Source organism: Chinchilla lanigera, unplaced genomic scaffold, assembly GCF_000276665.1.
Source record: "Chinchilla lanigera isolate Chin_1 unplaced genomic scaffold, ChiLan1.0 scaffold00001, whole genome shotgun sequence".
In the NCBI taxonomy this organism is placed as follows: Eukaryota; Metazoa; Chordata; class Mammalia; order Rodentia; family Chinchillidae; genus Chinchilla; species Chinchilla lanigera.
Window position 1 is genome coordinate 4,780,956 of NW_004955402.1, and position 23,989 is coordinate 4,804,944.

The window sequence follows — 23,989 nt, forward strand, 5'->3', positions numbered from 1 at the left end:
TCTAGACCATCTGTATCTGTTTACACCATCCATATCTTAATCATCTATATCATTTATGATCAACTATATCATTTATATCAACTATATCATTTATGATCAACAGCTCCATCCTCCCATCATTCATCCATCCATTCATCCATCCATCCATTTATCCATCTAACCATCCATTGTAGATTGTATTTTGCTGTAGTTCAAATCACGCTATGCTCATCTATCTTCTCATACGACACAGAAAAGAATCTAAATTCATCCCAAACGTACGCACTCCAAGCTGTACTCCATGCAGTGGGATCTAAGAGACAGTGGTCATGACGCTGAGCTCATCTCAACCCCATTCAGTGATTCCCCTGGGTGGGGCACAGGCAGCCCTCCCACAGATCTTCATTGCTCACAAAATTAGCTCTGAAACTTTCCTTTTGCTTTGTTCATTCTTCATATTTGTTAAAAAAAAATCCGATTTTGACCTTAGTTTAGTTTATTTTCTATTCTCTTATCTATATAATTAAAAGAGCTCAATAGATTTGATCTCCCCTGGTGTGCTTTGAACATCCCCTTCAAAACTCGTGACAAAATTTAACTGCCACCGGGACAGTATTAAGAGGTGCAACCAGGAAGAGGTGGTTGGGACCATAGGGGCTCTGCCCTCTGCAAAGGATCAATGCTGTAATCACGAGAAGGGCTAGTTACTGCAGCCAGGTCCTGTCCTTGATGAGGGCGAGGTTGCCCTCGCATTCTCTTGCTGTCTAGCCCATCCTTGCTTGTGGGTTCACCATGTTTACATGTAGCAGGAAGACTCTTGCCAGATGCTAGGGCCGTGCTCTTGAACTTCCATCTCAGAACTGTGAGTCAGACAAACTTCTGGGGTTTATAAACTACCACTCTGGGGAACTGTTATAGCAGCAGAGAAAGGAATGAGATATCTACCTTTCTAGGTCTTGGCCTTTTGTTGGTTCAGATGTAAATCTAACTGCTGTACCACTGGAGAAAATGTCAGTGGCTTCAATGGGATGGGAAGAATTTCTACCTCTCATGACAGTGGGAGTGCAAGCAGCCGAGGTGACCCGCTGCTTCTGTGTTGGAGACCTGGATTCTTTGCTTGCTCTCCTCAGTGCATGGCTTTCAGCTTGCAGTCTGTGGCACTGCTCCTTGTTTCCGTCCACTTTCCAGATGAGGGGTGAAGGGGTGGAGTATGCTGCCTTAGCTTTCGGGCATACAACACAGAAGTGTGTGCAACATTTGGACCCGAGTTTCACTGGCTGGAGTCTAGCTGCAAGGCCATATTCAGCTGCGAGAGAGCTAGGAAACAGCCTTCTGCTGAACAGCCATAGGCTCAGCTTAAACTAGGGGACGATAAGGGAAAAAGTTAATGGACAGTAGAAGACCTAGAAGCCTCAGCCACAGATTCCATTTCCTACTCTCACTAGTAAGTATCTGCTATGATTTGCAGGGGGTGGTGCCCCCCAAATGTCCATGTGTCAGAGGCTGGGTCCCCAGGGAGGCTCTTGGGAGGTTCTATGAACCTTTAGCAGATGGCAAGACTCTTAGAACTCTTAGGTTACTCAGAGTGTGTCCCCAAGAAGGACACATTTCGTCTTTACTCCCTGGCTCTTGTCATGGGTGGTTTATTCCTACACACGCTCCTGCTCTGATGTGTGGCTCTCACCGGAGCAGAAAACAACAGGGCCACGTGATCTTGGCCTGGATTTGTAGAACCATGACTCAAAATAACCCTTTTCTCTTTATGAGTCATCTTTCTCAGGTATTTCATTATGGTAAGGGAAAACTGAGTAACATATTTTCCCCCGAGGAGTTTCTCTGTGGATGGATGATTCCATCTTAAGCTCCTTTTGAGCCCAGCTCTGGAACTTCCTGTGCCTGTGTGTCACTCTCACATACAGCTTGGGACAGCCTGGACACAGTACATGGTGGATCTCTGATGTCAAGGCACGGTCTCGTCCTGCACAACATCCTAACACAGGCACCGACCTTTCTATTTCAGACATTTAGATGTTGCTTCAGGATGAATGTGTGACTGCTTTGCTGGTGGGAATACAGCCAGGCAAACATCCTGTGGCAAACTTGTTTGGCAAGAGGGTTGTCATTACCTTAGGGGCCAAGAGAACAGATAAAGAGATCAAGACCTCACCAAGGGGCCGGATGGAGCTTGTTGGGGTCATGGAACAGAAACGCACACACTTGTCCAGGGTCTGACTGCTGCAGGGACCTGCTGCCCCTTGGAGTGTGCTGAGCACGGGCGGACAGCTGCCAACTTCATTTTCGCTTGAGTGGGAATGTTTGATGTTTCTGAAAGGTTACAAAGCCCTTTCATTAGGTCAACTAATTCCAACTGTTTGGGCTTCGCTTAGTAGTAAATCTTGAACAGCTCCCAGAAATGTAGGAATGACTAGCTACTGGCCTTTAATAGAACGGAATGTAGCCAAGACACAAACTTCAATTCCCATTCCACAGTCACAAGGCTATAACTGAAATTTGAGTAGGGTCTCCAGGGTCTTCCTTGGGAACCTCAGTGTGGTGAACATTTTTTCCTTCTTAGTGAGATCTTGATGTATTCTGAGGAAGGAAGGTGGTTGAAAATAGGCCCCAAAGCTCCTTCGTGGATTAACCTCGCAATGTGAAGAACTCCATAATCTGCAATGGACGCTAGGGAGTCCTCATGCAATGAGGTGACTAGGTTCCAAACTAGCCTCCTTTGTAAAATGACAGCGGGGTGGTCTTCCCCCTTAGCAGTTATTAGCAACCATCCTAACTCTCTTGCTCACTCTAATATGAAAGGTTTCTTAAAGTAACCACTTTATAAATAATCACATTATTTAATCAATCAATTTAAAACATCGCAGTCCAGTTGGCACTGTGGCCTACACTATAGTCCCAGCAATACGGGAGGGTGAGGAGGGAGGATCACTTGAGCCCAGGCATTTGAGCCCAGCCTGGGAAACACGGTGAGACCCCATCTCGCCAAAAACTAAAATAACCCAATCAAATGTGTGTTGAATGTGTAAGACTTTTTAAAATGACTAGATCCAGCAACTGCATAACACCAAAACAGAACACTGACAGTGTTAGTAACTAAAGAAGGATTCAACTAGAACGCAAGGAAAATACATTGAAGAACATTTAGATTAAATGTGATTTATTTTATGAACTAACTTCAGTGTGAGAATAGCTGGAGGTATTGGATTTGGGATCATAAAGTTCATACGATCTATTTAGAAGAAAAGATAGTAATTAAAGGTGAAGATAAATGATGTGCTCCCAAGAAATAGACACCAGCGGTAGCTGAGTGCACCTAACTTGATTTGAAACGAGGAAACCAGAGGAGCCTAATGAAGATGGAGTATGTGTTTGCTTTTGTTGTCAGTTTGCATAATGAGCCTGGCTGTTCCTACTATATCCTTCTATCCCTAGTAAACTATTAGGGAAATGAGCTCGCTAGGCATGAGGACAATCATCCTTTTAAACTGTTTAAGTGTGTTTTAATAAATAAAGGTAATAATCCAACACACAAAATGTTTGGAAAACAAAAAAAATACCCATCCTAATATTATTACCATAGCACATATAATATTTCCTAAATTTTTGCTTTTTATTAGTACACATCTGCGGTACGTCATGACTCCACTCATCCTGAGTGCCTGGTGCATGGACAGAAGGCATCTGAACCTTCTTACAACTCCTCCTCCTGACCTCCATTGCAGTCCCTTCACATTCACCAAGGATCTATTTTTTTCCTATCACTTATCTTTTATTTTGCTCTTTTATTTATACTTTGAGTTTCCCATATAAGAGAAACTTTGTGCATCTGGTTACTTCATTTCTTTATGGTCTCAAGGTGAATGGTTTATTTTTGGTAGTTTTCTGTCTTTTAAAGGTATGCGCACTTCATTACACTCATCCATTCATACTGCAGTAAAGATGAACTACAAATAGCCCTGGCCTCCTGAAACTACCACCGGTAGGGAGAGACTGCAGCCGAATCTCTTAGGTTCAAAGCTGGCAGAGGCCACAAAGAGAAGAAGGCCAGGTGGGTGGAGGGGTGAGTGGGTCGCTGTGTAACTGTCACACAATGGCCAGGGGAGGTCTGCTGAGACCGCACCCTGGGCTGACGCAAAAGCAGGGGAGGGTACCCAGGGACAAGGGTCCACCCGGATCAGGAGCCAGACCATGCCAAGACCCCAGCAGCGCTTGCTGGTGTGTCTGAGCATCTCCCATGACACATGGGCTGGCTGGGGTGCACTTGAGTGGCAGGACCCCATGGGGATGGTCACTTCACCTGCCTGTTCTGTGGTCAGGCTGCCCCAGCGACTGCAAGTACTGTCCTCATTTCTACCGCTGCATCATTCTATCCTCCAGTGCTCCAGGTGTGTGTACTTTTCATTTAGGTCCCTATGGTTATTAAGATTGTAGCCCTGCTATGGAGTTATTCTCATACATGAAAAGTAAATATATTTTACTCATAGTCCATGTTTGCGGTATATACCGACTGTACCCGTCACGGGGTGTTGGTACATGTACATAACACATCTTAATTCTTTTTACTTCCCTTGCCTTTCCCTCCCCACGTTCCTAATTTTTAAACATGTGGGCATTGCTGATGTATAGGAACAATATTCATTTAGTGTGTTCACCTTACCTGTGTGTATACCTTTAAGGAATTTTTAAACTTTTATACATTTTCAGTTGTTTCTTTTTGCTATTTCTAGACTTAAAATTATGTCACCTATAAAGTGCAGTCATTTCATCTTTTTCCTCTCCATACATATGCTTCAAATTTATGTTTCATGCCTTCCTGTAATTGTCTCCAAATAGCAAATAATTATTGTATTATCCGGGCATCTGTCCCCACCACATTGCCGAAGCAGAGCAGTGGCCAAGGCAGAAGGAGACCTTGCGGTCTTGCCCAGGAAGTGGAAGTGCGGAAGCTGCTCAGCGACCAGAGTGGGGACCTGGAGGAACACAATCCACCATTCTTCAGTGTTTGCTGCCTCCACAGGACTGCAGTAATCAACCATCACTGGGCCCCATGCAGCTTATAAACAGTGCCTGGGAGAGCCGTGCTCTGAGGACCATGGAGAGTCCATAGGGTCTCTGCAGTCACTGGGCTGTGAGTTACGGGTCTTACAGTAAAGACCCCAGAGTTTCCCAAAATTGCTTGCATAATGCTGCCCCAGGGAGAGTGGGAGGAAAGCTTTCTCCGAGGATGCCCCTCCGGAGACATTCCCCTTGCTTTATGGTTGTTTAATAGGACAAAAAAATCTTGCTTGCTGACAAAGAGGTTCTAGAGACGGTACCAGGATAAGCTGCATTAACCCACCTGATGAACATTTTCCAGCATGAGCCAAGCCCCATGCTACACTTGGTGAAAAAAAAAAATCCACCCTTTGTTAATGAGTAGGCACAAATCCCTGAGGACACACATTTTTGCCTTACCCTGGCCCTTTCTCCTTACCTCAGACTTCAGTGATTTACTCTGTGTTAAGTTTTTAAGTGTATTGTGCCCGACAGGTAATGGCAACAGTGAAATCAGTACAGAAACAATAACTAACACTTATTATGGGCCAGCACTGAGCTCGGAAAGCTCCGTGAGCATTAGCACATGTACCTGCCTGTCACCTGCTGAGGTCAGCACCATGATCAGGCACAGTCTTAAGTTCACAGGATGGGATGAATCCCACCCAGGACTTGAATGGTCTTCCATTTTTCTACACCACAGGCTATAAGCGAAGCCCCAGCATCAGCCAGCTATGAGCACCTGCCAAGATGTTTTGCAGAAAGAAGGCAGAGCAAGCACCAACTTAGCAAGATAGTAAGGCACCTTCTTCTAGATTAGATCTCTGGTCTCTAGATTTAGAAAGTAGCATAGGGGCTGGGGATTTAGCTCAGCGGCCAAAAGTGCCTGCCTGGCAAGCGCAAGGTCGTGAGTTCGGTTCCTGGTACCGGAGAAAAACCAAAAAAAAAAAAAAAGAAAAAAAGAAAGTAGCATAAAAAATGTGGCAAAGCCAGAGAGAACAGTAATAGTCAAAATTATACAGTAATGAAAATGAGATTTGTGAAAACAAAGTAGGATGAAGAATTTGGATATTTGATCCAGGTTAAAGCAGGCAGAAGGGTGATAGGAATGTGGTGAAGCGTGCACAGTGCTGTGCATCTCTGCCTGGTGCTCAGCTGTTTCCACCCAAAGCGTGTTGCATGCAGAGGTGTCCTGTGGCAGAAGGGATGGAGGAGTTGTCGGGGGCACTGACCAGAAGAACCACACTGACACCTGTAATGGGGACACAAGGATTCTGGAGACTAGAAAAGAGGACACACATTCCAGATGGTTAGGGTCATCCTGTCCAAGCCTTGGAAATGTGAGTGGTTCTCACAGTGAGTATCTCCTCTATGAACTGCCCAGTTGCTATGACAAAGTGCAGTGGATCTACCTTCACAGAATTCACAGTGTGCTGGGGAAAAAGAAAAAGTCAAATATCTACTATACCAAAAATTGCTACAGTAGATAGCTTGATGGGGTCTCCCCATTATCCTTAGATGTCCCTCTTGCCTTCCACACCAAAGGGGCAGCTCTGTCCTGCTCAGGAGAGGAAAGGAAGAGCAGGAAACAAGAGAAGGCTCCAAGTCAGGTTGCTTTTATAAAACTGTATTAGTCAGTTTTGCTGTAACAAAATACCCAACACCCACAACTTAAAGGAAGAGAGGTTACTTTGGCTCACAGTTTTGGGGGATTCAGTCCACGGTTGGCTGGCTCCAAGGCAGAAATGGCGTCATGGAAGGGCCTGGTGGACAAAAGCTGCTCAACCCATGGCAACCAGGAATCAAAGAGAGAGAAGAAAGAGTCAAGGACAAGAATGCGCTCTTCAGGTCATACCACCAGTGACCGACCTCTTCTGACCAGCCTCACTCCCAGCAGCACATTCATCTATGAGCTCATTCATGGATGAAGCCACACATGGGTTTAGTGCCCCACCCCCATGAGCCAATCACCTTCCTAAAGCCCTTCCACTGAATACATGAGTCACTGCTGTCTTCCAATCAGTCAGGTTTAAATCCTGCAATTAATGTGCAAGATGCTCATTACACATCTTTCCTAACAGTGAATGGTAACCTTGATGAGTTTAAATTGTTGATCTGTGTAAGTTTACAATACTTCCAATGCAATAATCTATATACAATGGGCTAAAAGTACACAAAAGTTGCATTTTATACAATAATTTATACATAATAGAGGAAAATACAAAAGATTTTATACTTTTTCTTTAACCCCAAATTCTATATAATTATTATTTAGTATCTTATAACCAGAAGAAAAACAGAATAAGTAACTCACTATCATAGAATTATTCATGTTTCTATGAATTCATTCTTTTTATTTCCCACTGAGTATCGTTAAAACTAAGGTCTGCTTTTGGCATTTTAGGAGCCTTAACCTTACTAATTCCTCACAAGCTGGTCAATATTTGTGAGCCCATGTGTTAAGTGCATGAATGCTTACTCAGGAAACAACATGTGATATATGCTAAAGGAAGATCAGCACATGTCAGGGTCATCTATCAGTTTAAATCCATTTCTAACAGGTAGAGCCAGCAGTGGAAAGGTACAAAAGGAAGTAGTAAATTGGTCAAATTATCTGTTTGACTCAAATCTCAAACACTTATTTCATGTCAAATATGTGCCCATTTCAGGGGAAAAAACATTATGAGAGGTATGTCGTACATAGACTAGATTTCCCAGGTCACTTGGATAGACAGACAGACAGACAGTGATTTCATCCCACTACTTCTCAGAAGAACATGTAAAGTCCCTTCTTGGTAACAAGCCCAGAACACAGTTAAATATTATGGTATTCAGGGTTTGCGAAGGGATGCCCAACTGTAAATGTCTTGTGGTTGACAAAACCTTTTCACAAATACAATTTCCCGACAGTGCAAAACTAAGACTAAGAGGTTGGAAAAGGAACATGAACAGCCCTTCTCTCTGGTGCACCCAGGAACGCACATTTATTATTATAAAAGTATGAACAATATCTTAAAGAAACGGTAAGAACAGAGTAAATCTGTGTCCTTTGAATCCAGGGCCCTTTCTGGCACACTGCTGATATTCCCTGTGCCAGCTACCATGTCAAACCATTATCTTACTTTGTAGATTTATTAGCAGAACTGTAAGACCAGATTCTTACCATAAAATCATGGGATTACAGGAGATCCGAGCACACAGGAGGCCGGGAGTGCTCTGTAGCCTTTTCATATCGAACACAAAATACTCTGTGAACATGCAGACAAGCATTTATCTGAGAAACCATTAGTGCCTTTCAAAACATTCTCAAAGGAATGCGTGGGCCTTCACCTGCAAAGACACAAGCATGGGGTTAGAGATGCTCAACCCGGTCTCCTCATTCCGCATGATGTGAGGTACTTCACAATGAAGGGGCAGGTGTGACCTGGGACATCATAATGAATGCTGTCTCCTCAGTGAACTCATCAAACCTCTTAGCCTAAGGGCCCTTGTTTGGTTTCCTGCAGCATTAGTTGCCTAGGGGATTCCTTTTTGATTCTTCCTAATATTGGGAGGAAGAGAATCTCATTGATCAGTTCTGAAATTTTATTACTGAGTCTTTTTTTAAAAGTAGGATTTAGAAGATAAAAGTTTGCTTCATTGGTCCGTCATGACACTAGAATAAATAAATACATACATTTGCTTCATGATTCAGCTGAAAATAGAACCTAGGATTTAAGAGCACAGGCTCTAAAGCCAGACAGTGGGGGTTTTAAGTCTGCCCCTAGAAAGAATTAATTGTGTAAACACTGACTGAACCTTTCCAGGCCCAAGTGTGCTTTTAAAAATGAAAAAGCTTTTGATCTTCGATTTGTAGGCATCTTACGCTCCGTGGCTGTGGTAACAAGGCACCCCAAATTGAGTACATAGAAGATAGACCTTTGTTCTCTCTCAGTCCTGGAGGCTGGAAATCTGAGATGGAGCCCTGCGGTGGGCAGGGCTTGGCCCTCCAGGACCCTCGGGAGTCTCCCTTCCCACTCTTGCTGTCTCTGGCGGCTGCTGGCATCTCAGGCTCTGCCTCTGTGGTTCCACCACCCACCTCTCTTTTGCCCGTGTCCATCCTCCCCCTGCCCCCTCTCATGTGGACATCTGTGACTGCATTAGGGCCTTGTGGTCATCCAGGGCCATTTCTCAACGCCAGGTCTTTAGCTCAGTCACTCAGCCCACAGGGGAGAGTGACAGGGACCACTCTGTCTCTGGCTGTCCATTTCCCAGCTTTCTGCCATAGACCTGCTCTGAGAAGCCAGGGGGCAACCTGTGAGATACTCAGCTCAGTGTCCAGCCACAGCCAGCATCACGCCTGGACTGCTTCTCGGAGTGTGCTTAATAGCCGTGGTGTCAAACCCCACCTGGAGTCACTAAGGGGCTTTTTCCGTTTCTTTTTAATTTTTCTCGGAGTCAGCAGTGATGACAACCAGAGCATACCCGAGAGAACAAGATGGGGAAAATCACCTGGGCCTGTGTGGTTTCCATCTACTTTTGTGGCAGTGGAGTCCGGCCTAGACTGGTGAAGAACCTGAAAGAGACAGTAAGGCTCAAAGACACCATCTGGGGACAAGGAGGGCAGGTAGCCCCGGTGACAGAGAGGGGACACTAAAGCCGAGTTTGCCCTCCTTCCCTTCAGCCCAATGGGCAGTGGTCAAGGGGGCCAGGGAACAGTGCGTAACCGTATTTTAATCACCAAAATCCACTCTCTGCTGAGACAGAGCTAGGATCTGTAACATAAAAGTATGGTAAGCTTAATGATTTTGCTCAATTTGAATTGCTCAAAGATAGTCATTAATTAGATCTAAATTGAGAAAAAGAATTAAAAAATGGATATTGACTTGTGTGTGTAGCAAATACATATGATTTACATGATGAAAAGGTATAGAATACAGGTATATGCATGAAAAGCGTGAGATGCTTTGCCTTGAGATTGAAATTTTGTAACATTTACTCAAAAATTCAAAAATAATCACTGTGTGCCCATTATGTCTCAGGCCCTGCTGTAGGGCAGAGAGGGAGGGGGAGTGGAAGGGGAGGGGAAGGGGAGGGGGGAAGAGGGGAGGAGGAAGGGAGGAAGGGAAGAGGAGGGGGGGAAGGTGAAGGGGAGGGGAAGGGGAGGGGGGGGAGGGGGGAAGGGGAGGGGGAGGCGAGGGAGAGGGGCAGAGACAAGCCTTTGCTCTCTGGAACTTCCATTGTGGTGGAGTGAAAGAATGAACCCAGCAGTCAAAATGTATCCTAAGTAGGTGATGATGAAGGAGGAGGGGCTGAGTTCCTTCGTCAAGATGCTGACTGGAGCAGGATGAAGCCCTACAGGTCCAAGAAAGACTTTTCCAAGTGGTGATGTTACCAGCATGTCACAGCTTTTTCTTTTTTACTAGATCACAAAGTAATGTTGCACATCACTGGTCATTCAAGAGATGCAAATGAAAACAACACTGAGATGCCATCTCATCCCAGAAAGAATGGCTATCTTCAAGAAATCAACCAATAACAAATGCTGGCAGGGCTGTGGGGGAAAAAGGAACCCTTCTCCACTGCTGGTGGGAGTGTAGACTGGTGCAACCACTGTGGAAATCAGTGTGGAGAGTCCTCAAAAACTAAGATAGAGGTCCCACTTAACCCAGCTATTCCCCCTCTGGTTATTTTCCCAGAAGAATTAAAAACATCATACCATGGTGATATATGTGCACCCATGTTTATAACAGCACAATTTGTCATAGCTAAATCTTGGAAACAACCCAAATGCCCATAAACAGAGGAATGCATAAAAAAAAGATGTGGTATTTTTATATAATGGAGTACTACCCAGCCATAAAGAAGGATAAACTTAAGAATTTTGTAAGTAAATGGATGCAACTAGAGACCATACTCATAAGTGAAATAAATCAGACTCACATGTATAAACATTGCATTGTGCCCTTAGTGTAAGAAGCTGAAAGTATAAATAAGATCTAAAATGTACAATAGATATTATGAAACGGGAAGAACTGCTCAAAAGGAAAGAGAAACTGGGATGAGGGAAAGGAGACAAGAAGGAAGGGACAAACAAATATATATAAAAATATAATATATATGTAAATATATAAAAAATATATAAATATACAAATATATATATAAGGTAAGATAATTATACTACTAATTCCTTTTAGTTCATTGAAGAGAAACATTCATGATTATATTGTTTGATTAATTTTTCATGCCTAGGTCTTGTAATCTGAGCAACTACTTTGAATATAACAATACACAATATATTAACTATTGTTACTCTCCTGTCACCTTGTTTTGAAATTTTGTATCATTGTTTTTACTGTTCTTCTCTTTAAAAAAACAAAACAAAACAAAACAACCCACAAAATAATGTTGCAGCTAAGTGCATGGTGGCTTAGTGTCACTGAAATACACACAATATATACTGAGGACTATTTTTCAAGGAAAATTAAATTAGAAGCAATGCACTTCCCGATGGTCACTCCCAACTCCTGGGTGTGGTGGGAGGCTAAGGACCCCTCCCAGGTCCTCCTGGGCCGAGAAGGCTCCCAGAGAATCTCAGCATGGAGCAGCCCCCAGCATCACCGCTCTGTGCCTGCTGCTGACCCTTATGCCAGAACTATCTCTTCTCTGGGTTCTCCACATTTAGGGTGGGGCAGAGTTCAAAAGCAATCAAAGAGCAGTACAAGGAATTCAGCAACATGCCAAAGGGAATAATCAGGACAAATAGATCTCAGCACATGTTTGCTCTTTGATGTGGTACACCTCCAGGTGACTTTTCTAGCAGAAGAAGTTGACTTCTTCAATAATGCCTGTATTATTGATAAGAAGCCTTATCCCCCCTATTTCCACACTCTGCCCTATTAGTTAGCTAAGTGCTTGAGAAAACATTTTAGTTTGACTGTTTAGAAAGAGTCATCATTATGCTGTTTCTGTTTACTAATCACTGAAGAACACATTGGGAAAGAAAATATAGTTAAAGATTAGTTATTAAATAAATGGATTTTCATAACAGAAGCAGACTATACTTTCAACTCTCACATAGTATATAGATTACAGGGCAATGGAGCAATCAGCAAGGGTGATTAATAAATAATGTTTTCTCTCTTCCTGTACTAAGATTCATTCACTCTTCCAAATGCATGCTATTTGCTGGTGTCTCTTCTAGGAAGTTAGTTTTCTTCACGTTGAATTAACTCCAGAATCAGAAGCATCAATATTTTAGCTTTAATTTTCCAGTTTAATAGGAGAAATTAGGGGGTCAGGGAATTTAAGTGGCTTGACCCAGGGCATTCAGAAATCAAGATCTTCTGTGTCTTCAGGCTAATCCATTATCTTGTGCACCTCTTAATCCAGATTTAGAATTTTATTTATAAGGAAACATTATGTAAGACATTTGTGAATATACCTGCAAAACTAGTAACAAAAAGTGGAACTCAAAACAGGGGGAGAATCCAATTCATTAACATCCTTTGCTAGCTACCTGTTGTTCTCCCAGCACACACATCCCTCAGAAATGTAGTTCATAGCCATTCGGAGACATAGTCCAGGGCTGTGTATGCTATAAAAGATATGATCAGCACTTAATGGTCTTTTTAACACAGTAAAATAAAATTGAGTCATTTTTTTAACACAGTAAAATAAAATTGAGTCATTTTTTCTTACATAAAGTATTGGTATTAGTTCTTCTAGACTAAGCTATAAAAACAGTCAATAGTGCAGCTTTGAAGACCGAGGAATGGGCCATATCTTACAGTGTAATCATTCCTGGAAGAATTGTGAGCATGTCAGGTAACGTAACTCAGGGAATGAGCATGTCAGGTAACTTACCTCTCTTTAAATTGCTAAAGGGAGTAGTATTTGGCTGAGGATTTCATGTGTATCTTCATCAAGAATATTGCCTCTTAATTGGCTTTGTTTGTTGTGTCCTTACCTGGTTTTGGTATCAGGGTAATGCTGGACTCATACAAATGCCTCTGGAAGACTTCCCTCCTCCTAAACTTTGTGCAGTAATGTAAGAAGGACTGGTGTCCGTTCTTCTTTAAGTGTTTGGGGGAGCTCTTCAGTGACACATGTGGTTCCAGGCTTTTCATTGATGGGAGGCTTTTTAGTACTGAGTCAGTCTTGTTATTCATTACCGGTCTGTTTTGGTTCTTGATTTCTTCATGACGCAGTCTTGGTAAGGTGCATGTGCTTAGGAACATGTCCTTTTCTTCGCAGTTATCAAATCTGTTAGTATATAGCTTTTCACAGTACTCTCTAAAGATCCTTAATATGTCTGTGGTGACAGTTATATATTCCTTTTTATCTCCAATATTATTTATTTGAATCTTCAATTTCTTAATTGACCTAGCTAAAAATTTGTCAAGCGTTCTGATCTTTTTGAGGAATCAACTCTTTGTTCTATTGGTCTTTTGCATGGTTTTTATAGCCTCTATTTCTGCTCCGAGCCGGGTGTGGTGGTGCACACCTGTAATCCCAGCACTTGGGAGGCTGAGGCAGGAGGATCATTGTGAGTTGAAGACCATCCTGGGCTACAAAGTGAGTTCAAGAACAGCCAGAACTGCATAATGAGACCCTGTCTCAAAAAAAAAAAAAAATAAGACCAAAAATAAATAAATATTTCTGCTCTGACTTATTACTTCTTTCCCTCTACTGATCGCTAGTTTGGTTCTTATTTTTCCAGCTCCTTGAGGCACAGTGACAGCTTGTTTGTGATCATTCCCCTTTTTTGTTGTAGGTGTTGATTTCTTTAAATTCCATCTTACTAGTGCTTTTGCTGTATCCTGTAAGTTTTGGTATGTTCTGCTTCCATTTTCATTCATTTAAAGAATTTTAAAATTTCTGTCTGGATTTCTTCTCTGATCCACTGGTTGTTCAGGAGTAAGTGGTTTAACTTCCATACACTGTCTTTGTATAGTTTTCAAAGTTTTTCTTGTCATTGATTTCTAGTTTTATTATATTGTGATCAGAGAAGATATTTGATATGACTTTGATTTTTAAAAATATGTTTAGATACTTTTATGGCTTAATATATGCTCTATCCCAGAGAATAGTTCACAGGTGATTGCAAAAAAGTGTGGATTCTGCAGTTGTTGGATGTAATATTCTGTAGATGTCTGTTTTATTCATTTGATCTAGGGTACTATTTAATCCTGTTCATTCTTTACTGGTTTTCGGTCTGGGTGATCTGCCCATCACTGAAAGTGGGGTATTAGGATCCCAATTGTTATTGTACTGAGCTTCTCTCCTTCTAGATCTATTAATATTTGCTTTGTGTATTTGGGTATTCTGCATTGGGTACTTATATATTTAGAATTGTTATTTCCTCTTGCTGAATTGATCTCTTTATCATTATATAATGACTTTCCTAGTCTATTTTTCACTTGTTCTATTTTAAAGTCTATTTTATTTGGTGTAAGTATGATTCCTACTTTCTTTGGATTTCATCTGCATGGAACATCTTATTCAAGTCTTTTACTCTCATTCTGTGTGTGCCCTTACAGATGAAGTGAATTTCTTTAGACAACATATATAGTTGGATCTTATTTGTTTGTTTGTTTTGTTTTCTTCAGCCACTATTTTAGTTGGAGAATTTAATCCACTTATATTTGAGGTAATTATCAATAGGTAAGGCCTTATAGCCAATTTATAACTTGTTTTCTAGTTTTATGATAGTTCTTTTTTTTTCTCCCTCACTTATGGCCTTCCTTTGAGGTTAAATGATTTACTTTCATAGTGTGTCTTGATTTCTTGCATATTATTTTTGCCTTATCTATTATAGATTTTTGCTTCAAAGTTACCATTACACTACAAAATAAATGTTTCAAGTACAACCAGCTATTTTTAAATGGTAGCAACACAACATGATCATAAAGCTAAGAAAAGAAACAAAACAGATAAAAAATAAAGAACTTAACTTGCTCATCATTCCTCTCTATAATTTGATTTTTGATGTCCTACTTTACCTTTTGCCTGTCTCTAATATTTTAATGTACTGTTTGTAGTTAATTTGTTTAGTCTTTATATTAAACATATGGTTTATGTATCTGATACACAATATTAGAGCATCCTGAATTTGTCTGTACAGTTACTCTTTCCAGTGAGTTTCAAATTTCCTGATGTTTTCTTCTGTGTTAATGTCTCTTTCTTCCAGTGCAGAACTCCTTTTAGCACTTCTTCTAGTAGAGGTCTGGGGGAGAGACGTTCTCTCCGATTACGTTTGTCCCTTCTTCATTGTCAAAGTACAGCTTGGCTGGGGACAGTGCTCCTGCTTGGCACTTTTCCTTCAGAACTGTGAAATTCTCACCCCATTCTTTTTCAGTTTGTAAGGTTTTTGCTGAGAAGCCTGCTGTCAGATGGGCTGGAACAGCCTTCTTTGTTACCTTTTTCCTTTTTCTTGCTGCCACAAAAATCTTCTCTTTATTGTTAGCTTTGAGAGATTGATTATGTCTTGAGTAAACTGGATTGAGTTAAAGTGACTGACGACCTCTGGCTAGTCTGTGCCTGGATGTTTTTATCTTAGATAAAAAAATAAAGATATCCTGGATATCTTTATCTTGTCTAGACCTGGGATTTTTACTGTTATGATCTCTTTGAATAAGCCATCTACCCACTTACCATTCTCAAGCCCCTTCTGGTATTGTATTTTAAGTCTGAGGCCTGGAGTGAACTCCTTCCCCTCCCCAAACAGAGGTGGCTTTATTAGGTGATGCTGGTGCCTCTCCCTATCCTGCTTTTATTCACTGTCCCTGTTCCCATTACTGTCCTATAACCAGGAACTGTGATTTCTCACTTGGCTCTTCTCCAGATAGTCCGATGAGTGAATACCTCTTCAAATTGGTGCACATGCAGGGAGATGATCCCCAAAATATCTTGCACAAGGGCCATCTTGTTCCTCTTCTTTATTGAATATTAAAGTGAGGTCCCATAGAGGCTAGCAGTGTGGGGAGCCTAGAGGTGGCTGGATGTCAACCACTGAGTGTACACCCAATGCTAAGTGACACCTGCTTATGTATGGAAGAGTAGATGAATAAGAATCAGCATTAAAATCTGGAGGAATAAAGGAGGGGTATTCCTATCAGGTACCAAACACATGAGAAAGCCAAAGTTTGGCGGAAGATTCACACACCAGTGAACCAGAAGGAAGGGCCCAAGGCACAGTCATACTGAAGTTAGATAATGTCTATGGCAGAAATGACTGAGTAGTGGGGAATGGAGGGCTCAACAAGGACTGGAAGACAACTCATTAACCATTATAGAAAAACAGGGTGTTACCATCACACGTGCCAGGAACAAGAGTCAAACCTCAAGTGAATTCAACACTAAAGTGTGAAAATTAAAATGTGAGAAAGTTCCTCTATGACTGCAAAATTTTTAAGGAAATTCCAAAATTAAAAATGTTTATTTTATCAGATAAATAATGGGCACAGAATGGGATATAAGATGTTCACTGAGTTATGATTTGTAATTTAAAAAATAGGAAACTGACATGATCTTCAACAGGAACTCAATCAATAATTTGAGATATGATACAATCTCTAAAATAAATCCACTAGACTTATGTTTCAAAGACAATGACATTAAATAGCATAATTATAAGAGGAAGAGAAAATTTACAGTGTGACATATACAGAACATTTAAGTAACATTTGCAAATAGCAAAACCTGTATATATTTTTACATATATGTTTGTGAATAGTATAAAAGTGTGCATAGTTGTAATATACCCTGCACTTTAAGTTATGGCTACCTTTAAAGGAGGAAGGCCCAGCATCTTGTAAAAAATCAAAATAAACAAAAGCAAATCAAAGTAAATTTGGAAAAATGCTAAATTTACAAATCTATATGATATTTTTATGATATGCTCTATATCTCCTATAATTTTTGTATGCTTGACATATTTGATATTCTTTTTTAAAAGTTTTTTTTTTTTTTTTTTTGAGACAAGGTTTTGCTATGTAGTCCAGCCTGGCCTTGAATCCCCAGCAATCCTCCTGCTTCAGCCTCCTGAGCACTGGGATTACAGGCATGTGCCACCTGATTTAAAAGGTTTCTTTCTAAAATATACAAATAATTGATACACATTTATGAAGGCTAATTTTCAACTCCTCTTGATAAATGATTAAAGGAAATGAATGGAGCATTCACTGGCAAGGGATTCTACAGAGAAGAACACATCATGTGGATTAGTCCATATCATGCTCCTTTATTTAGTAAACATGAATCGATCAATATTACTACACTATTATGTATATTATTATCACTATTATGTGCCTATTTACTCAGTGCAAAACAACAATGCTATTGGATTCGAGAATGACTTAAATGTTAGAGCTTTCTGATTATATTATCAATTGTTCCAGTTTTTCTGGGAAAAGAAAAATGTGATGCTGGGAAACCCCTGGGTACGACTTGGCATAATAGTTCTTCTCTTTAAAATACTCTGCAAGGAAATGAACAGGTTTAAAATTTACTTATTTAAGAATATTTATGGGAACGCTATTTATGATTGCAGAAACAAAAGCACAGCGGGGAAAACCCGAGCGTCTAGGGCCAGGAGCTGGCTGAGCGAGACACGTCACACCCCCGCAGGAGCTCGCCGCACAGCTGCGCAGGTGTCAACTGCGGGGCACAGGCTGACGAACGAAAACATCCCATAAAATGATGTGTATGCAGCAGAGGCATAAAAACGCCAACTCTGAAAACCATGCTGACATATGGAAATGTAATTGAAATTAATTTGGAAAAGCAGGACACTGCAGCTCCTTCTTTCCACTATGTGAAAACAATATTTGGCAAAAATAAGGCAGTTTGAAAGGCAATAAACGGAATCGGTCTTGACTGAATTCTTCATCTTTCTTTTATTTTTCTAACTGTTATCGGTACTTCTCTGCAGTCCATAACGGTTACATTTGTCATGGGGTTGGTACATGGACAGGACACATCTTTCTAAGACACTTTTCCCTTCCCTCCTTCCCCCTCTCTCTCATACGTTCCTTTAAAACAAGATGATAATGACTGTGTGAATAAACATGCACACCTGACCCAGTGCGGCATGAGGAGTAAGCTCTCGCCTCTGTCTTCCAGTGGTTCCTCCTACAGGCAGGTGACCATCCAAAGAGCCAGGGTACAACTTTTTCCCTCCCACTGCCCCAGGGTGAGCCATAATAAACGCTTACAATGAATGGTAATAGCTGTCTTAGTTCTGATCTAAAAAAAAGAATATAGCTACTCTACAGTAAAATATGAAATGTGACATATAATACCACCGAGGACAGGTTAAAACAGTCGTGTCACCATAAGCTACAAATCAATATTTCATGAACAAACAACTTCATAGGTCATTCTATACCATAGCAGATGTTAACCTTCCACCTGGATCAAAGTATATGAATCAAAGGAACAAGTGGCTCTTTTTGCCAGACACAAAGCTTTTGTTATAAATGAGTGCATAAGTCAAATTATAAAAGAGGTAAAATTCTAACCAAAGGACAACATTAGAATAATCACATTGATTTTCTAGTAATGGGGAAGATGCAAATGATTTTCCAGAAGGGTAACATTACTTTTGGAGCCTCCTGATTTATGTTAAGTATCCAGGCTTTCTTTTCACTCTGTAACATACTCATGTTGACTTTAACAGACAACATTTTAATCACCAGCTCAATGAGTTATTTCTCCCTCCTCCTGAAGCTAGATAATAACACACAGCAAAATGGTGAGTACCAGAGGCTGGGGAAGTCAGGAGGAAAGAGAGATGGGGTAAGGGAATTAAGTTAAAAGCAGAGAGGAGAACTAAGTTCTGGGGTTTTAATTGCACAGTGGAATAAATGTAGAGATTGAATTTATATTATATTATATATATATATATACATATAATTTTTTTTAATCTCAAAAAAGGGATTTTTTTTTTTTACTTCAAAAACTGATAAATGCTTGAAGAGACAGATTTGCTTACCTTGTGTTATGGCTTATATCTAGATGCTCCGCTCAAAGCTTCCTGCAGTCATAGGTGGGGCTTTTCGGAGGTAGCAATCTAGGGTGTGTGAATGTCAGTTAAGGGTTAACACTTGGTACTGGATTGGTCTACTAACTGGTTGATCATAGTTCTGGATGTGGGTAAAGAGAAGGTCACCCTGGGTGTGGGTGGCAACACACACAAGTCTTATAGCCTGGATGGCATAAAAGGGAAAGGCAGGTTTGCTGCTGTTGCTTGCTGTTTGCTGCTTTCTTCTAGCCCTGCCATGGACTGTTTCTTTTCTGAAATGTCCCTCTGCCATGTCACCCTGCCATGGAACCAGCCAACTATGCATTGAAATCTCTACAAACTGTGAGCCAAATAAACCTTTCTGCCCTTAACTTGTGGGTGTCAGGTATTTTGTCTCAGCAACAAGAAAAGTAATTAAGACCCCTGACTTGGCCATTAGAGAACATATACATACACGAAACATCACAGGGAGCCCAAGAGGTCTGTGCAGTTTTCATGTGTCAATTTGAAAAGTTTGTAGGAAAAAGAAGCTAGAGCAAAACAGATGGACTCAGAAGATGCCCATGGGTTTGTACACTTTCAGCACAGGAATGCCTATCCCTGAGAGAAACAGACTGCGTTCAGGAAGCGTGATGCAGAAGGCTCCCGGAGAAAGAACGAGGCATCAAGTTCACGGCAGAAGGGGGATAATGGATGTTTGCTTTGCTGATACATTTTTTCTTTGCACTCAAGTTGTTCTTTTCTCAAAAACCAAATGAAATGAAATCTATTCCAAGGTAAAGGGTGTTTATATTTATTATCCGAAAAGAGATCATGCATAGTTTTATGAATTGTTTCCTAAATTTTGAATTAGGCTCACATTTAGAAATAATAAGTACTATTAATTTTTTAAGGAATAAAGCTGCTGTAGTTTGGATCTGGACTATCCTACAAAGCCACTGGAGACTCAGATGGGTGGGGTTGGGAAGGAGGTGCTAGGTCCTTGTGGTGGCCTTGAAGGGGATCCTGGGGTCTCAGCTGCTTTCTTTGAATTCTCAGTGGTGATGTGAGCTGTTTGCTTTGCCACCTGCTCCCTGGGCCATGGCTGCTGCCTCAGCATAGGCCCAGAGCCACGGGGCCATGGCCTGAAACCCCCCAAAGTGTGGGACTAAATGAAACTTTTTTGCTCAAAAAGCTGGTTTATGATTTATTTCAGGTATCTGTGAGAGTAAGGGAAAACTGACCAACACAAACTATTAAGTGTTTGGCCATGAAATATCTGATTATTTAAGATGGGATACCCTCAAATTCAGACTGTCAGAAGTAAAGAAAACAATGAACAGTAGTGCAGAAAATAGGAAAAATTATTTTCCCGTTTGTAACATAGAAAAGTGATGCTTACATCAGAGTGAGAGAAGCACTTAGGAAGAAGAGGTAGAGGAGCCTTGATAAATGATAGACTATGACCAAAGCTCTATACTGGACAAGGAGAAGATGATGCTAAAAAGTTACCTCAGAGCTGAAAATGTAAAGGAGATAAAGGAGAAGTCAGTCCTGGGATCACTGATGAAAGCCTCTATGAAGAATATTGCCAAAAGTCTTGAAAATTCTATGGGACTTTGGTTAAGTGTATCAAAATGTAAGGAGAGCATGAGCCCTATCCACACAGCAAGTGCATAACAGAGCAACGTGAAGAATACAAATCAACGCACGGCCCCCTGGCTTACTGCAAAAAAGTCTGTTCGGATTACTGAGACTGTTAGTGAAGAAGTAGGAGTCCCTCCCGTGGATTCCCGACTGCTGCCCCTTTGTTTTGGGGGTGGTTCAGGTCCAGGATTGAGGCAAAGTCTGGGGAGGAAAGATGAGCACGGGGGGTGGGGGGGAACCTTTGGATTGGAACACACAACAGAAAACCACATGACTATCAAGGCTGAGGAATAAATTTCCTCCACAATATGTTACATCTTTCTGAATGAACTGTCTCTGAGCTTACCCTTCATCCCTCCCTTCCCCTCCTCTCCCCTTCTCTGTCCTCCCCTCTCCTTTGCTTCCCTTCACAGGGCTGGAGATGAACTCAGGGCTAGACAAGTGCTGCACCCTGAGCCACACCCCAGCTCTCCACAGCGTGTTTCCAATGGGTCTTCACTCTATTCTGCTTGAACATGATGACTGAACATGGAGGTTTCTACTCCAGAGACCTTTTGGAGCATCTGCCCTGCGTGAAGAACTATGCAAGGTACTGATGGAGTATTGAAGTCACATTAAAAAGGAAGCTTGGAAAAGCCCCTGTGTTCATTGAAGCACTGGCACGCATACAAACAAGGCCACTGGAAGAAAGTCAAATGAAAAGTCACACTTCTTTGTGTTCTAGCAACAAATACACACAGTGGGACACAGGGGCTAAAACTGTGCTCCTAGGAGTGTCTGGACTCTGAAACGCTGGAGGTGAATGTCAGTTCCACTCCTGCTCCAAAGAACTCCTTGTATCCTGGAGAGCAGGAGCCAGGCTTAGTACTGTGGGTGCTGTTTTCTGAGTTCTGAAAGGAGCCTGAAAACAGCAAGTTTTGCTGCTCGAGGCTGTAGCTCTTACCAGGCTGGACTCGTGGGGTGCAGCAACAAGGAGAAAGCCCAAGAGCCAGGCCAATGCCTTCCTGTCCAGGGTCTGGGTCTGCATTCCCTGTGAATCTGGCCAGGAAGGCCAGCCAGGGAGGGCCACAGAGTGGGCTGTGCAGAGGGGAAGAGGAGAATAAAGGCCTTCACCAAAGGCCCCAAGGAAAACTAACGCTGGGAGAGAAAAGGAGCCAGCAAACCAAAACTGGAAGGAGAGTTTACTAGCAATAAAACACACATCCGACAGCAACATCAAACCGTCTTCCAAGTAAGCGCGGTTAAGGGGCTCCCAGACATGAAGGAATAAACTCTCGGAAGTATGCTGTTACGAAAGGAGCAGGGGAGAAAACCTGGCTATTTCAATAGAAATCAAAAGAGCATCTCGCAACATCTCAATGTGTTCAAGGAAAAAAAAAACAAATGAACACACAACGCTTAGTGACAAAGATGATGGAACTTCTTTAACCTGAAAAAGGTCCCCAAAAAAGCCTACAGGAAGCACAGGGACTTTAGAAGAGTCTCCCATTCCCATTACAGTCAGGAACCAAAAATAAGGTTGCCTCCAAGCCTCCCTTATTCTATACATACTAGAGGTTCTTACACTTCAAGATTAAAAGATATGAAAACATTGACATTATTTTTTATAATCTGAGGCAAGGAAAGATTTCTCTACAAGGCCCCAAACTTAGAAAACCTAAGTATAAAGATTCCTGGAAGGCAATAAATGCTAAATTCATACAGTGTTTGCCTTTGAGGAGTGGAGCAGAGATAAATGAACGCTGGGTAAAGGAGTCCAACTTGAGAGCGCTTTGTCTCCTTCTGATTGGTGGGTAAGTGGGTATGAGTTAAATAACTCCTTTTTAAGAAAGATAAAACTTAACAGCAAAACTTTACAGAGTTTAAACTTAAAAGATATGGATCTCCTTCTTAAACACACCAAAGTTGTCAGAATTACATGTGATGAGCTGCATGATTACAGTAAAAATCCGACTGATATAAAGTGCATCATAAATGTAATGTCCTGTAGAACAAAAGCAAAGCAACAGCAGCACTGCGGGTGTCACAGAGGAGGCTCCAGCTGCGGAATGCCCAGAAGTGCTGGGTTTCAATGTGCCAAGAAGGCCTCCGGTGGCGGGAGCGCTCCAGATGAGCCTTTCTCAGAAACCAAATCCAGCTAGTAGCTGATCTGGGAACAGAGTGTGCCCTGGGAAGCGGTAGAGAGGGAGTGGTGTTGGATGGCCTTGGAGACCTGGGGTCTGCATCTGTGGGCCAGGAAGAGGCTGGGCCAGGCAGGCCTGGGGTAGTATGGCGAGATCTGGCCTGAGAATCCGGAAGATCTTCTTTGTAGGTAGAGCTGAATGCTAGGGCAGCGAGATCCCAGTGGGTTGGAGGAAGTGGAAGAATCTTTTATTCTGAACACACGGGCTTAAGTTTGACGTCTTGCTTATGCTGCCACAGGAGGGAAACATTTGTGGATCATACCTGCGACATAGGGCTTGTGAGAAAGCAATGGTTTAGAACATGCTTTAAAAACATTAAGACCAGGACTCACGTGGTGTGTGAATGCCTCCTGTGCACACCTCACAGTTCCCCCATTCCTGTCCTGCCTGACTAGCTCTAGCCACCCACCCACACCTACTTCTCACCCTGCCTCATCTACCCAGGCAGGAAATTTCTCTTCCTGAACCCGATGGTCATTAGGTTTTGTAGCACAAGGTAGGGAGAATGGAGAGAGGGATCCTAAAGGGGAGATGCTGGAGGTAAAGCAAAAGGCTGAGGCTTTTTAAGGAACAAGTGAATATCCAAGGAGTACTGATTTGGGAAAAAGGAGATGATGAATCCCCAGGGGTTGGAGGAAGAGGGGAGTCTTTCAGCCAGTTAGGGGGCAGGCAAAGATGAAGCCTTTGCATCTCTTCTGTTGCTCTAAAAAAAACGGGGAGAGATTTCTTTGTAATCCCTTTACCAGTTGAATTATTTTCTGCTCCCTTCTGAAACAATTATGTGGGTGCCTAAAGAAAAATATTCACGCCCAGGCACATGGGGAGCCACGGGCAGGGAGTGCCGGTCTTCTGGCTGGTTCACTCCCTGCCTCGTAGGCACCCAGAAGGAGGGCCCCTGGTGCAGGGGGAGCCAGGCGGAGGTGAGCGCTGTTGCGCGCCAGCCCTCAGGCTGGCTGCCGCCACTCAATTGAGAACAACCATGACACAGAGAAACAATGACACAATTGGCCCACCATGCACCAGCTGCAGATGCCCACCCATGGATGTGTGTGAACCATTCAAACATGGAGAAATCCCTGGGAATACATGCCATGCAGCAGGTCACTCTTGCTCCTGCCATTGAGAACCAGAAAGGTCCAGAGTCAGC

The 23,989-nt window shown here is 42.1% G+C and overlaps 1 long non-coding RNA gene across 2 annotated transcripts in view; it reads right to left on the bottom strand.

The window, feature by feature from the left end:
* Positions 1-1,215: 1,215 nt before the first annotated feature.
* The window catches only part of LOC102005323, a 30,351-nt gene continuing 7,577 nt past the window's right edge, over positions 1,216-23,989 (bottom strand). The window contains exons 2-4 of one of the 2 annotated variants that reach the window (XR_259027.2): positions 9,520-9,583; positions 8,192-8,358; positions 1,216-1,340 (exon numbers count right to left, since the gene is read on the bottom strand). This is a non-coding gene — a long non-coding RNA (uncharacterized LOC102005323). Of the gene's footprint in view, positions 1,341-6,773; positions 6,806-8,191; positions 8,359-9,519; positions 9,584-23,989 lie in introns of those variants that run through there. The other variant, XR_001236325.1, reaches the window with a different exon arrangement.